The 17,332-nt window shown below is 31.0% G+C and overlaps 1 long non-coding RNA gene across 1 annotated transcript; it reads left to right on the top strand.

The window, feature by feature from the left end:
* Window positions 1-8,640: 8,640 nt before the first annotated feature.
* Window positions 8,641-16,501, top strand: LOC118179408 (uncharacterized). The gene is made up of 3 exons (XR_004756436.2): window positions 8,641-10,424; window positions 14,336-14,563; window positions 14,949-16,501. It is a non-coding gene; the product is annotated as an uncharacterized LOC118179408 (long non-coding RNA).
* Window positions 16,502-17,332: the final 831 nt, after the last annotated feature.

Raw genomic sequence — 17,332 nt, 5'->3', positions numbered from 1 at the left:
ATTTTTAGTTATTTATAACTGAAAACTGCAAAAAACATTGTAGATATTGCTCTATTATGCAATTGCTTCATTATAATAATTCAGTAATTTATAAATAAAATAAATATTTACAATCATTTAAAGAATTATGTCTGATAATAATTATTTAAGTAATCTGACTTTAAATGTGTTTTGTAAAGTATTTTAAAAAGTACATGAGAGAGATTTACTTTTTGAAATTCTTAAATTAAATAGTACTGAAAACCTAGTAGCTATATATTCAAAATGACAGAAAATTCGAAACTTTCAAAAACACATAAATTTTCATATTGAACAGGGTTCTAAATGGGCTATTATTCAATAATTGCTAAGTTATAAAATATTTAAAGAAGCGACAAACAGTGCAGAAGTTGAGAGTATTCCGTCAATAATTAATGCACAGGCGCAGAAGAAATATCGAAAAATTAATAAATGTTTGTTTTACAAACACATTATGTAATTTAGTTATATAAAACATGTAACCTATGTTTTCTATTACGTACCACATTTTATTTTGGATTATATAATAAAAACAGAGTTTCAAAGCTTTACGCATTCTTCTTTTACAAATGCTTATATGCTCATAAATAAAACCGCTGAACACTAGTAGCTTGATCCAGGTTAAATTTCCAGGAACAAGATGACTGAGGCAGAGGCATTTTGTGGTTTGTTAAAGATTTTTAGCGCTCTCGCTGAGTTTTTAGGCTGCTCTTACACTCCCATCTAACGCCTGCTAACTCATATAACTCCCGTCTCTCCTGCTAACCCACTTTTATTTGTCTTTTTAGCTGTATTATTAAGCATCGCTTTCATGTACTTAACCACATACAATTCACCAGCAAAATCACAATTTTTTTAAAAGCAGCATATTTTTAGAATTCCCGATGCAGTGCTAAATGTTGCCATATATTTTTATATTTTATTTAGTGTTTTCTCATTTCATATTATCAATGCTCAATATTAGTAAAAGATGGCTTACAAAACTTGTTTCCTGCCTTTTCATTACTAACTTTATGTATGTTAACTTTATTTATTAAATATAAACTTTCATTACATAAAATTCAATTCAGGAACAAAATCACAAAATATTTGATATTGAAAGATAAATATGCTACATTTTTCAAGGCGCCAAAGTAGAACATAAAATAGGTAAAGCGACAACCTTGTATTTGGTGTAGATATGTAAATTCTCAATCGATGAAAAGGGACCCGTTTGCCTTCGATTGAGAATTTACAAAATCTAAGCTAAAATCAAGGTTGTCGTTTTACCTGTTTCTTCTTACATTTTTCCCGAATTGGAGTTGGAGATAAAAATGTTAAAATTAAAATCGAACAGTGTTGCCACTGCTCGCTTTCAAACTTTGATATTGTTAATTAGAAATTAAAGTTTTAAAAAATATGAAAAAATAACAAAACAAATTCTAAATTCAAAGTTCGCGCTTTTAGGTGAAGGATTGAGCGGTCGAGCGGTAAAGTCGCTGAGCACTGGTGGTTCGGTCCGAGGTTCGAATCCCGCGAACGGGATGGCAGCGTGGGTGTATTCGTGGTTTTCCCCATGTGTAACGTGTATACGAGCCAGTTTTCCTTAGAAAGTCCTCCACAAAGGCATCCCTCCTCTTAGGCAGATAGTCCTCGAGACTTTGCCGTAATTAAATAACCTAACCTAAACCTAACCAGGTGAAGGATTACATTATTCAAAATTTAATGGCTCTACGTACCATCGTTTTTTTACAATACATGCAGATTCTTCATTATTTAATTTCTTTAAAAATAATACAGAGCGATAACATATTTAGTGGCAACAATCTAAAAAGTTACTCAGACATTTAAGTGTTTCCGATGCAAAATTTCGAAACAAGACTAATAGCGCTTATGTGTTTTTTACCTGAAAAAATTTAGCACAAAACACACAGTTAGTTTAACACAAATACAAAATACACGAATTAACACAAAAATTATGAAAATATATCAATGGAGCAGCACTATGCATCTTCGTTCATTGGTGAGCTTAATTATGCAGTTCCGGCGCTTGTCGCTCGGGGCAAGCTCCGCAAATCCAAAATTCTGCCGCCCGGTTCGTTCCTAAATCTAAAACTTTTGCCGCTCCAAAATTCTGCCGCACAGCGAGGTCAAACGCTATGTTGCCGGCCTTGTAATTATGACTTCCAAATGAGAGCTGATTTATTTGTGTATTACTTTTATTTATAAACAGAATTTTCAATGATTTTTAATAACATAAAAAGCCTAGCAGTGGGCAAATAAATAAGAGCGTTGAATACATTTATTCAACGTGGGTTCGAAGCAAGACAAGTAAGCTGCTTGCATTAATGTTTTAAATTTCCACAAAGTGTAACGTAGGTATTAGTTCTCTTAGAAAGCCCTCATAGCCCTTGTGTGATTCGTTACATTTAAACAAATAATTATAACTGAAGCGTTTTTGCTAAATATCTTTATTAGGATGTATTTACATGGCTGGTATGTACTGCTGGTACATTTCTCTAGGGTTTCAGGTTAACTTTTCTCGGAGCAAAGCATGAACTTTGTTGGAATAATCATCCCTGAGCAACTTAAGTTTTCACTTTTAGAGCTACGCAAATGAATTGCGCTTTTTAACGCAAAATCGTGGCTTCTCAGTTTCAAAAAGTAAGATAAATTATTATAAAAGTTTATCTTTCTTTCACAAATATTCCAAATACGTTATTATATTTTAATATTATCCATTTATTTTGTTCATAATTTAAGTGTTCGAACAAAGTTTATTTTTTCAGAAATAATTATAGTTTCTTCATAAAAACTGTTATCAATTTAACGAAAATCAGCGCATGAAATAGCGATAGTAAAATATTGTTTCCAGCATGAATAACTTTATGCAGATTTAAATACTTAAGTAAAATTCACCTAAAATACTTCAGTAATATTTTATATGAAGGGAGGGTACGCTTGTGTAGAATTTTTTGCATCCTTTGTAAATAAAATGTGAAATTTATAAGATTAATTCGCTTCTCATATGCGTAGATAAAAGATAAACCGAGAAAATTCTAGAGAACAATTCCAATTCTACTTCATTTTCGTCATAACATTCCAATTCTCAACAGAAATTATCTCTTCTTTCTGTTCCTTCATATGCTTTGGACATCAGCACTATATTCCTTCAAAGCAAACTACCATTTATTAGCGAAGACACCTAATTCGCATTCTTGACAAATCATTTTCAGCCTCCATACTTTTATGTATTTCCAAAAGCAAAAATGTCTGGATGAAAAAAGATTGAGTTTCTAACATGAGTGGCTTTGATGGCTTACAGTTAAAGTATGGTGCATACTGTTCATCATGCTCTCTTTTCCGTTTATTGTACAGTCGGGAACAGAAAGGAAATTTTTTTCCAGCCTTTCAAAAACTAGACGAAGTAAAGGATCTTAACTTTCGAGCTTTTTGTTCCTCTTCGATTCGGGAATACAGTACTTGCTAAGATTGACAGCGTTCCGAAAAGGCTTCAAGACCCCATATGAATTTCCACAATGCTGCTCGAGATATTCAAGCTTTACAAGACTATCTTCTACAAAACAGAGATGAGATATGCATGAAATCTCTTGGAGACGCCAAGGAACTGTGTAATGCTTGTGATGTCCAAGCTGAAAGACGACAGAGAAAGAAGAAAATGCCTGGAGAAATTGCAGAAGATGTAGGACTCACAGCAGAAAATGAAATGATGCGATTGATGAAAATTATGCTGGACAAAATACACATAGAAATGGCAGACAGATTCATCAGCTTAAAGAAAGTAGACTCTAATTTTGGCTTTCTTTTAGATATAAACGGACTAATGGCTACAGGCAACGAAAGTAGCTTGAAACAGTGCTGCATTTCCATGGAAAACGTTTACGATACACACTTGGATGGCCTGGAGATGTATACTGAAATAATGGACTGCCGAATGCTACTCAAGACAAGAGCTGATGTTAAGCTTTCGACGCCAGAGGACCTGCTTCGCTTTATTGTACAGTACGGAGAAGATGTATTTCCCAATCTGAGAGTTGGTCTTCAGATTTTACTGACTATTGGAACCTCCATCGCCAGCTGTGAAAGATCTTTCAGTAAACTAAAACTTATCTTGTCCTACCTGAGATTATCCATGGCACAGGAAAGATTGTCTGCCTTAGCTTTGCTCAGTGTGGAACAGCAGGTTGCCCAGAGTATAAATTTTGATGAACTAATCGATAAATTTGCAGCAGCTAAAGCTAGGAAAATTACACTTTGAAATTAGTGATTACTTTTGAAGCATTATGCATGAAACTGTCATTATACATTTTCAAGTTATTATATTATTATATCCAATATGATGTTTAAGTTTTCGGAATTTATATTTGAATAATATTTTCGAACTATCATTATTGTCTTAATTATTTTACTACGTTCTAAGTTAGTGACTGTAGAGAAACTTTCAAAATATACGCTTAAAAGTACTTTAAAAATTAAAATATTTAATAATTTAAATATTTTAGAATAATCATATTTTCGAACTATCATTATTGTCTTAATTATTTTACTACGTTCTAAGTTAGTGACTGTAGAGAAACTTTCAAAATATACGCTTAAAAGTACTTTAAAAATTAAAATATTTAATAATTTAAATATTTTAGAATAATCATATTTTCGAACTATCATTATTGTCTTAATTATTTTACTACATTCTAAGTTAGTGACTGTAGAGAAACTTTCAAAATATACGCTTAAAAGTACTTTAAAAATTAAAATATTTAGTAATTTAAACTGTTTAAAATTAAAAATATTTCATATTTTTGCAAATTATTATTATTTTAAACAATTACAATGTTATTATTTTTAAAGTTTTCTTTTCGTTCCCCACTGCATTTTGGCAGATGGGGGGGGGGGGCGCGAAATCTTCACTTGTCTCCAGGCGCTGATAACCCTAGTTACGCCTCTGGCTATACTTTCACATTATTTTGAGTTTATTAACTTTTTTTTAGAATATGGTCACTTTTATCTGGTTGCATGTGTAATCTCCCTTTTATTTCTTGTTTATTATCTCTGTCTTTAAAATATATTAAACTCACATTCTCTACATTTATTATATATTCTTTATGAAAATGAATATTTAGACAAAATAATGCATAAGACAATTAACATTATATAACATTACAGAACTAATTCTAGAATGGCTTCTATGAGGAAGGCTATGTACAGCATTTTTAAAGTAAATAATAGAAGCATATTTCTATCGTAGTTATATGAGAACTGAATAATCTGAGATTATAGTATAGTTAGTTATACGAGAATATCTGAAATAATATTTTCACAAGCATACACATACTATTTCAATACTTGGATTTTCAAAGCAGAAAAAGTTGTAAAATAATACACATCCCGAAATAAGTGTCAAAAGTAGCTAGTTATCTGATACATATGTAGATCATATGAGCAGGAATGTGATATATTAATACATATATAAAATCGGATCGAAAAGTAATTGCCCTGCATTTTCGCAATTGACGCACTTTACTCGACTTTTAATGCTAATTTAGTAACATAACAGAACCAAATTAGCAATCAGATATCAAACAAATATAAACACATCTTAATCCCGTTTTTCCCCGTGCATTTTCCTTTTCTCCTTAGCACCTATTCCCCAAACGATATTTACTTCCGTTGGCATAATGAAATGTCGCCCATATCCTTAAAGGAGCCAAGTTGGCGCACCGAAGGCTGTTCTCCGAACCTTATCCCACCAGCGCGGCAACTTTCGCGTCAAAAGTTGTCATAGATGCACGCTAGATGGCTCTAGGAACGGTTATTCTACGCTACGAGAGTCGACAGCAAGTTGTGGGCCGCCAGATGTCGCTGCTAGTAAAAAACAGGTCTGCCCGACATCCTATATTCTCTGAGTACGGAAATTGTCGAAAGCGCGTGAAAAAATGTTGCCGCGTCGTCAATCAGGGTTGTCCAGTTGACGTGCTAAGTAGACAATGGCTTTGTATGCGTTTTCGCCGCTGATTTTTTCATATTTAAACGAAGAATACGGTCGTAGATCTCTGAATCGGTGGCGAATTTATAGAAAATATGTTGATGCTTTTGCTCTGCCAAAAGATGTTTTCATTGCGTATTTCAGATTGCCAAAATTTATAGTTATTTTAATTTGGGGTGAACTGAGAGAGTATTTGGAGCCACATTCAGAAAACAAGAACGCAATTTCTACTAAAAGAAAAGTTATAATAGTCCTGAAATTATAGATATAAATTGTAATTCTACGCTTTAAAAATGTAGAAGATAATAAGTTTATCAAGCACATAAATCTTCTTCATTTAATACAAATATAGACATCCTATAAGCTTCTACTCGATTTATGTACAGCAAGAATTACGTTTAAACAGTTGAATACCTTACGAATAATACTGTGAACACAAAAATGTCGTTCATTATTACGCGAAATTCACACTACTGTAAAATAAAATTAAAAATAATAATAATTATTATTATTATAAAACTATAAAATAGATTTATAATATTTTTTTAGTAGTAGTACTACTATTAGTGTGATACTTTTAAAAATAAGTTTTAGCTCAGAGGGGCTATTAATTTCGTTTTGGCATTTTGTGGCGTTTCACTTTTTAAATCGTTGCCACCAAGTATTATCGCACTCTATTATATTTAAAGAAATTAAATAATGAGGAATCTGCAAAATGTATGAATGTTTCTCGCACTGTGATAAAACAACGGTACCTAGAGCCATGAAATTCTGAATAACGTAATCCTCCATCCTAATATAGGCATCTGGAGGGCCAGATTTTAACTGGGAATTTGTATTACTATCCATTTCATATATCATATTTTGTAAAGCATTTATGAGTTTTTGATTAAGAAAACCCAACGATTTCAAAGCGAGCAATGGCAAAAAACATTTTCATCTCTAGCGCGTGAGACTATGTATCGGAAATTCTAAAGATATGCTTTTTTTGAATTATATGATATTGCTGTTGAATTGAATTTTATGGTTTAAGTGCGAAAAACATGATATTTAATAAATAAAGGTAACACGCAAAACGTTAAAAAAATGGCCCTTTGGGAGTAATATAAAATCTGAAGGCTTTCAGATTTTTTTTTTCTTTGGTGTGTATGTGTGTGTGTGTAATTTTAATACTTTTTAAAACTGGTTTCTAAGTGAGGACTTTCTAAAAGAAACTGGCTCGTATACACGTTACATATGGGAAAAGCCACGAAAACGCCGGCCAGCTCGCTCGCGGGATTCGAACCTCGGACCAAATTACCTGTGTTCAGCGACTCTACCGCTCGGCGGCTGGTGGGCTTATTAGCAGAATTATACTGCATTATTATTGTATTATGCTATAAAGTAACAATGCTATAAGACTGAGGGTTTGTTCATGGAATAGTACTTTTGTAACCTATTATAGTATTAAAAAATCATTATTTCTTTGCAAACTTAAATAAATAATAAAAATACTGTTCATAGCATTCTCATTTTTATGTTGTAAAAGAGATATTGATTATTATTAGTTTTCTATTTAAAATGTGTCGAAACGCTGGTTTGAAAAGGAACTTGAACTGCAGGAGACCTACACTGATTATTTTTACTTTAGTACTTCCATTGTGAAAATATTACTATCTTTTAATTATTTTCACAGAACAAAATCTTTTGAGAAGGAAGAATATTTAAACTGAGCAGTTCTTATATATATATACAAAATTAAAATAACAGCAATGTAATATTGAAAAAAAAGATATTAGTAATTGTGTGACAAAAATTGCAAAACAAATTAATCACACATACAGGATAGATTAGTTTAATTTTGGTTATATATTTTATATTGAAAAAATATTTTCTTCCATGTTAATTATAGAATAAATTATTTAAAATAAAGCATTTTGATGCGTGTGTGATAATTGAATGCAGCAGCAATCGGCCATACTGTAATAGCGAATGAATTTCATTTCTTTTCCTGAAAGAAATAATTTTCATAGAAAAAGAAAATAAAAAAGGGAAGAAATATTTTCTTTCTAATTTCTTATTTAAAGAACTATTTTCTTTCTATTTCTTATTTAAAGAAATATTTTTCGAATAGTAACTGTAAAATAAATTGCGGGAAAACAGTTTTAATGTAAACATGAAAAAAAAAAAAAAAAAAAACTTAGTTTGCTATTAGATTGTAATGCAAATTAATCATATTATAAATTTAAATAATTAAAATTGTTTATTTCTAAAAGGATTTGAAGTAAGCTTAATTCATTTACTCTTATCTATTTACCATTGCTTTCGTGGTATCCCATATCACTCTTTATTTTTTAGCTCTAAATTCCTGCGTTAACTTTCCCATTAAAAAACGAGATTTTCTTTCACATAACACAGCAGCATATTCAGCATGTATTGGTCATAATACTGTTTTGTGCAATTTTTTTCGAACTACAAATGCAACGTGTGAGTTAGTGAAATAATAGGAGAATATTCCTAGAACTTCAGCCAGCGCGCGCTATAAATTTCGTCACTCGGTCTGTACTGCGATTGGTCTAAAGCTCCTTGAAGCCTTGTCCCCTTCCATTAAAGTTAAATGGACTCACCCGCCCACCAACTGAGGACCACAGAATGGCTTTCTCCGATAAGTTGGTGTCAGGATGGCCGAGCGCTCTAAGGCGCCAGACTCAAGGAATACCTTTCCCGTATGACTGGGTGCGCTCGTCCCATATGCGGACTCCTTATTCATCTCTTTCTATTTAAACCCTTAATGGTTTGTTCATCTCTCCTTTAGCCATTGCTTTTTCTTATCCAACTCAGTTTCCTTATCGATGTTGTGGAGGTAATTGCATTAAGTTGCAAAGGTACTCCGGAAGTCAAACGCCTTGGGCCGATAAGTTGTGATGGCTGTCTATACCGCTTTTTTTGAGTCAATATTGTTCGCTTAAGTTGTAGACATATCCAGTGATCATAGAGGAAGCACTTCCGCAGAGAACCCGGTAAATGTAAACATCGCCAACTTTGGCGATAATAGTTCAAACATGGTAACCTAGCTAATTCATCTTATTCGCTTGTGCGAAGGTTGTCGTTGTTCGCATTTGGAGATTTATATTATTCTTCTCTTATTTATTGTTATTTTTTCTGAATTTTTTAACAACGAATAGATAGAAATATTTTCGCATAATTAAAGAAGTTTTCGTCGAAAGATGCCGGTTCTAGGCTCGTCAGTTCGGGATCAAAGGAAGAAAATATGGCGGGAGGGGTGAATGCTAATTTGTAACATGCTGTTCACGTTATGTTCTTAATTATTAACAGCTGTAAGCACGCAGAACTATGAGGTTTCCAAATCCTAAAATAATTTTTAAATGTATAAAGTTCTAGTTTTATTAACTTAACAATGCTACTGAAGAAAATTTCATTACTGTTGAAGGTTATTTGTATTGTGAAATATACTATGAAAAATGACAGGTATTTGTTGCAACGTAAAATGCTTTAAGCTGTATGCAAGTAACTTGAAAAAAAAAAAAAAAAAAAAAAAAAAAAAAAAAATTACTGAAAACTATGTAAAATGGATGTATTAAAGGTCATGCATTCATTAATTTATTACATGGGCATGGCTCTTACCGAAATACATCAATCAACAGGCCAAGTACTTAATAATGAAAAATGATACTTGTAATAGAATAGTATTCTATATGAATTAGGGAAAATACACATAAGTATAATGTAAACGTAAGTATAACAATACTAATTTTTATTCTTTAAATGAATTTCTACTTCCCGTTATGCTTAATACATTGTTTTCTGTGCTAACTTGAATTTAATACAAATTTATTTTCGTATATCACGTTTAACCTGTTAGTTTTACATCTACATACTTATTATCTGTGAATTTTTATTACCATTGTCTGCTAACTTGAATTTACATACACTAAAAACCACGTTTACGGCTCGGCTCATCGCGAGTAAAAATGCAACGGCGCCAACGGGTTCTCTGCGGATGAAAACCCATCATAGAATATCGAAAACTTGGGGGAAAACGTACTTCCTGTTTTTCGTACCCGCCAAAAATTCCCGGGCTTAGAGTTTTGTTCGCGTCCGATTCTTTTAGGGCTGTGTAATTTAAGTAAAAGTGGATCCTGTTTCAGCTAAATTGAAACTAATTTTGCTTCTTGCATTACGAAGAAAAAGAAATAGAAGATGGTGGGTTCGACCATATTTGAGAGACGACTGCAACAAGGATATGCAAATAATTTAATTGAAGATATGAGACTGAATGATATTGAAAGTCTTTTAATTATTTTCGCATGTCGCCTGGTCAGTTGGAGGAATTGTTAGCACTAATTGGACCATCTATACAGAAGAAAAATACTAATTATCGTTAAAGTATTCCAGAAAAAGATCGTTTGGCTGTAACATTAAGGTATGTATAAATCTAACATAGTTTATTTGCGAAATTTCTGAATGTCAATTAAAAATTTTTAATTGCATTTTTTAACTTCTGAGGTCAAGTTTTCCATAAGAAACAGCACTGCATATAAAATATTTACATAATGCGTGTACTTCCCTCAAATTGATTTAGTTAATCTAATTAAAACATATTTTGGTATAATGCGTGCAAGATTTATAGAGTTACCAAATATTATACTTGGACAAGGCATGTAATAAAAAAATTATACAACTTTTTATTAAAACATATTTTCTGCCTTACGTTTATATTTTTTTATTCTTGAATGTAATTGTAATTACCCCAATTAGTTATATATTAATGTCACTGTTTAAAATTAGTCAATTTTATATAAAACTTATTGAAGGAATTGTATTTTATATCATTTTTCCTTATAAAATAGCTGGCAGTTTTTGTTTTGAATAATTAATTCCCATATTAATAAATTTGTCAATGCTCAGGTGTTCTTTAATAAAAGATTGTCACCCAAGTTAAACCTTTGGCTTTGTTTTTATAAAATTTGAGTCAAAACTGATCTTGCATTTTGAGGAAAACAGACAAGGTGTGATCACAATGTATAGAAGTATTTCATAAAATCAGCATCAATTCAGATTTGAATTTTCTCTTAATTTAAATGTCACATTCTGGCAAGCTTCCTTTCTGTATAAGTAATAGTCATCCTAAAATTTTTAAACAAATTGCTTAATATTCACAAGTTATTAAACATTAAGAACTCTAATTTAGAAAAGGAAACTTAAACTGTGTAGATTCTATGTAAAGTTCAAAATAAAGAATCTTGAAATCTAGCATTATTTACTTGCAACAATCTTTAGATTATTTTGTATAAATTATTGACTATATCTCATTTATGAATGAAAATTATGAGTTATTATTATTAATAAACTTGAGAATTTTCTTTTAAATAATTTATATATTTTTAACAGTTGTCTACAGTATTTCATTTAGACTGTTCGATTTCATATTTCCTTCAATAATTTTTAAAGCATTTAAAAACTAATCATTTAAAAAGAATTAAGAGAGTTCCAGTTAGAAAGACTATCAAGTTTGGTAGATTATCAAGCAGTTTTTTTTTAAATTTTTTTTATGGACATTTTTCTTCCTTTGAGCATTTTATTGATATTATTATATACTCCCATTTTCTGCAATCCTGGCTTCATAAATGGTGATCACCCTCTCCTTTGTCCTGCCTTAACTGTGAGTTTCTTATTGAAATTTAAATGAAAGATATTTATGATAGAATGATGGCACTTGCAGACAGACATAGCTGTAAGACAAAATAATCCATCATGGACACAATCTGCACCCTATGTTTTTTTGTAAGTTTACATTTCAAGATAATAGTTAATACAAAGAAGTGAGCTGTGACATGTTAAATGGATGCAAGCAAGTGGAAAAGTATCATGCATTCAGAAAACGCCTATGAGAATGTCAAAAGGTTTTGCTTTCTAATGAAATCTTATTCACTGATGGGAATTCTAGTGAATTTTAAGCTGATTATATGTACAAACATTAATGTTTTTTCATTTAACATTCAAAATTTCCTCCAAATTAAGATTGTTGTTTTACCTATTTTTATATAATATATCGGTATGTTTCTCTTCCATTGATTGTTTATATGTTGGATAGGAATAGTAGTGGCCAGCTTTGAGGGAGGGAGTAGGATGACCAACCACATAACTGAATGCACAGAGGTGTTGTGTGCAATATTGCAAATTATTTCATCATACCATTAAGTACTTTTTTGCAAAACATTCTATTGTGATTTTTAAATTTTGAATTTTTAGGTTAGGATGATGAAAAAACTTTTTTGTGCAGGCCTAAATGCTACGAGGGCAACCTTTGTATAGAATTATATTTAGTTTGAGTTGCTAAGTAACCTGTTCTTAAATAAAAGACTATTTTTTACACCTCATTCATGTGATTCTAACTTGGTGTTAAAACCAGGGCTGTGGAGTCAGTAGGGAAAATGACCAACTCCTTCATATATATGTAAACCCATAAACATGGGTTACAGCTTATTTTTTTAATATAAAAGAAGTAGTAGATGCTAAGATAAAAACTGATTCATAGCAAATTTTTTATATTAATTAGCATTTATTATGAAATGGAAAAACTGGCATTAGTAATTTCTAAGGAAAAGTAAAACTTTGGGAAGATCTTCTTTGTTAGAGGACCATAAATCCGATTTGATAAACTTCAGAACTGAGAAGAGTCTTTCCATGCTGACTTGAGTAGGAAGAAGAGCTGTTACTGTTACTTCCTTTATCTTTTTAGGATACATTTTATTAAATTCTAAAAGATGTGTCTTGCAAGAGCAATCATATTTATCTATTTCTTCAAAGGCTGTTTATAAATCTTGTTTGTATTTTTTCATTTTTATATCTAACGGCTCTTGGTTCTATATTTTCATTCGCTTTGCCCTAGCCTTTTCAATATTAACCAAATATTTCTCAAACTCTGATTTATCAGTGGAAGAAGATGATAGAGACTCATTTGCAGTATCTGCAGTTTGACTGTCCTGATTTGAATACTCCAGTTGTTCTGAGAATAATTTCATTTCTTAATGAAAGTTCATAGATGGCTTTCTTTGCCTTTTTAATTTGTTTGTCATCCAAAAATTTTCCGCGTTTTTGATCTACACATATTCAACACAGCGCGATCTTATTGTCTAGCAAACTAGTTTCTCTTTTCTTCATTGAAAAAATGATTCTTTCTGCAATAAACCGTCCATTTCAGAAAGAACAAACATTGCATTCTTCCAGTCTAGCCTCTTGTGAATTCTTCAGAATGTAGCCTTTTTGTGGCTATATATCGTGTTGAAAGAAGGATTTCCAGTTCTGCAAGATCATTCCACAGTCTTTCTGTTAGTGAAATATTAGGGTTATTTACATCTTCTGAAAAAGTTCTTAATTCTAACAAATACTTTATCATCAAATATGTACTTCCTTATCATGTTGCTTGATCAATAATTGCTCTTTTTCCTGCTCGCTTCCTAAGAATGGGATCAATTTTGGGAGTTTTTGCTGCTTACCTGAATTCACCAATGAGATTAGTAACTAAATGAATCAGCTGAATCAATAATGGAAAATATCACATCCATTCTACTCCCTTATATTTATTTACTAATATGTCAATAAAATAGAAAATAACTATTTATTAATGTATATAGTCCATAAATAAAAATATTAACTCAGTTTGTCATTAATTTGTTTTTCAATTCACTTTAATTCGGAGTCGGAGTCGATGTGTTTTTTAGCAACTCCAACTCTGACTCCTTTTACCCAAAAATCCACCCAACTCTGACTCCACAGCCCTGGTTAAAACTTCTGAAAACTTGGCATTCTTCTGTCTATGAATTTTCTTCAATGTCCGAGCTGCTCAAAATTTATCTTGGTTTTTCTTATTAGATACAAAACCTATAAACTCTTGTAGATCTATAGAATATCTTAATTTCTAATTCACTCCACTCTTTAACTGATCAGATGTAAAGGCAATAAGTTACTTTTATGGAATGCGATAAAAATCTATTGAATTATTCCATTTTTGTGCTGTACAAATGTGTCATTGTTCTAGCTCTTAACAGAATTGAAGAATTGACAGAAAATTATAAACATACTAACAAAAGCTTATTAAAGCAAATGCTTACTGTAATGAGCTGCACATTCTTTAACGAATAATTCTACTCTATTTATGAGACCATGTCGAAAAAATGCTACTGCTATTAGTGACATGACCTTCAGCTTTTGCTTTATGAGAGGGGTAAAATGTAATTTAACATGATTAATAAATCATTTATTTTGTGATTTGTAAATATATTACTGTAAAATTTATATGATAGTACATGACATTTTTTACACATTTTTAAGATTTCTTGCCAGTGGAGATATAATGACAAGCTTGTCATTTGCATTTCAAATGGGAAAGTCCACAGTCTCCCTCATAATAAGAGACACTTGTGCAGCTTTGTGCAATGTATTACAGTTTTGGAAGTTCTAAGTGAAGAAAAGTGGCTGTGGATTGCCCAGGAATATGAAGCTTTATGGCAGTTCCCTCAATGCCTTGGATCCATTGATGGAAAGCATGTCATCATTCAGGTATATATAACTGTTGTGAAATAAATGTAACTTTCACACACTACTCCCATAAGTAGGTTATGAAAAGTTTTTATTACACGTACATGTGAGCGTGTATGTAAATGTGTATAAGATAAAATTCTAACTTTAATTTGCAGTAGTTCCTTATTTTATGATAAAATTAATCCTAGTTTTTCTTTTCTTTTTTTTTTTTTTTTTTTCTTAAAATCAGTCTATACTTTAAAAAATGGCACTTCAGCTGAAAACGTTTTTAGTTTATAAATACTTTTAACAAATATATTGTTAAAAGTTTGCTGTGTCATTTATGTTATTTAAATGGATGCCAAAATTTTATTTTTTGAACTATTATGGCATGTATTCCTAATCAAAATTAAATTCATTACAGGCTCCACCATGGACTGGATCTTCCTACTATAATTACAAAGGTTCATTCAGTATAGTTTTGATGGCCATAGCTGATGCGAAATATAAATTCATAATTGTTGACATCGGAGCTGAGTGATGGAGGAATTTTGTCAATTCCACCTTCGGTAAAGCTGTTCATGAAGAAGCACTGAACTCACCTAAAAGTTCTCCAGCTCATGGATCACAATATTTATTGCCATACACTTTTATTGGGGATGAAGCTTTTCCCTTTAAAAGAAATTTAATGCGACCATATTCTGGTCAAGAACTAAATACAGAAAAGTATACTATCGAGAGCACGAAGATGCGTTGAGAACGCATTTGGAATCATGGCTGCCAGATTCCGAATTCTGCGCAAAACAATTGTGGCTGGTCTTATTGTGAAGGCCTCTGTCTGCTTGCACAATTATTTATAATGTAAAGAGGAACAGATGCCAGCAAAAGAACGACAATATTGCCCTGGTTTCACAGATACGGATGATGGCAGTGGCAGTATTCTAAAAGGCCGATGGAGAGATGAGAACATACAGAATTTAAGCAAAGTGTCTTGTTCTGCCACAAATACGTACAGCAGGAATGCAGCTGCTGTTCGTATTGCATACACCAGTTACTTTACAAGAGAAGGGGCAGTACCATGGCAGTATGATACAGTTTCCAAAAAATAAAATTTACAAATATTATGCACACTTTTACTAGGTTTCAAGCTTCCTTTCTTATTTATATGTATATATATATTGCCATATAATTTATATAAATTTTCTTTTATTTATCTAATTATATTTTATTTTGTCTGTATATGTGTAAAAAATGAATATTTTTCAACATCAGAGAATGCATACTAAAAATTTACTTTAGAATGGCATATATGAGGGAGAAAATGACTGATGAAATCAAAAAAGTATAGCTATATGATATAATTAATCTGTGTAGATAAGAAGGAAACAGTTAGCCTTAATAATATGCACAATTCACATCACACTAATTGTCTAAGTTACCAAAGTAAACTCAAGTGCGTTTATATAAGACCTTCCTAGTATTTGTTATTTAAAAAAATGTCCACAAGATTTATATAATTAATATAATATGAATATACATAGTTTTTTTTTTTCAAATAAACTTTGTATTACCTGAATTTAATATTGCATGTTCATAAGAAATTTAAGGAATTAGTTTTGCTCAGGAAATGTAAGTAGTGTACAAGTCTTGAATGAAATGTTTAATTTCTTGTTAGACAAAGTACGTTCAACGTTTTGAATATAAACAGCATTGATGTTGTTGTGCTCTTGTGTTTCAAGGACAGAAGCAATGGCCTTTGTCGATAATAATCATATTTTTTTTTCTAATCTGAAAATAAATAAAAAATTCATTATTAAATAGTAATCTCAATCCTCACTGTGCATATTTTACTGAAAATATTTTAAAATTTGTTTCACTATTTTGCTTTGTATTTGGAATATATACATGTGCATTTGAGAAGATTAGATTTTTTTATTATTATTTAAACATATTTTTGTAAATTAGCACATGTATATAAATAAAAAAATTTTCGTCATCTAAACATGATGTATAAAAATAACAGTTTTTAATCTACCAGAATTGCAATTCATATTAACATAAAGCAAGGTAGACTCAGAAGCTGTTTCTTCTTGTATGAAATTTTAGCTTGCACATCTAGCTGCTTGAAATCCGTGGAGCATGATGAATTCATGCTTTGGGAACTCAAATTAGACGAGGCACTGAAACAATTTCAAATTAATAATTACAGATTATCAACCTTATGCTGATACATTTCATTCATATTCAACAGTGTATTAGTTTTATTGAAAAAATTGTAGGAGAGCAAAAAATGTTTAAAATTAAAATGCTTTTTAATATACAAAAAACCAAATATAATTACATATGGGCCTGGAAGGAAGTCCAGCTTACAATGCATATTTCTAAACTGTGCTAATGGAATAAACCTTTTCATTACCTGGGTCAATCAATAATTAATATAGTTAGTGCATTATACCTGGAGAGATACTAAAATGTATTAATAAACCAAGCAAAATTGTACAGTGATTCTCTGATAGGATATATTTTCTAAAGATTTACACTTAAACTTTTAATACAGTGTTACTTTTAATTTGCTCTGCGACCGAGTTTCTAATCCGATCTACTCATCCTAAAACAGCTTCATTCTTGAAGAAAAATTTAGACACCATTAATCCATTCCAGTCCCCAAACAATAACCTCAGTTTTAAATTATATGTTTTTAAATAAAAAATGAATTACATGTTATACAGTTTTTATTCATTTTTTATGCACTGTATTGCATAAAAAATAAATAAAAACTGTATAAAACATAATACAAATATATGAAAA

The sequence above is a fragment of the Stegodyphus dumicola genome, chromosome 11 (genome assembly GCF_044657685.1).
Source record: "Stegodyphus dumicola isolate Sdum_Otavi_A_Nest chromosome 11, ASM4465768v1".
NCBI classification, from domain to species: domain Eukaryota; kingdom Metazoa; phylum Arthropoda; class Arachnida; order Araneae; family Eresidae; genus Stegodyphus; species Stegodyphus dumicola.
This window is presented reverse-complemented; position numbering and strand designations above follow the sequence as displayed.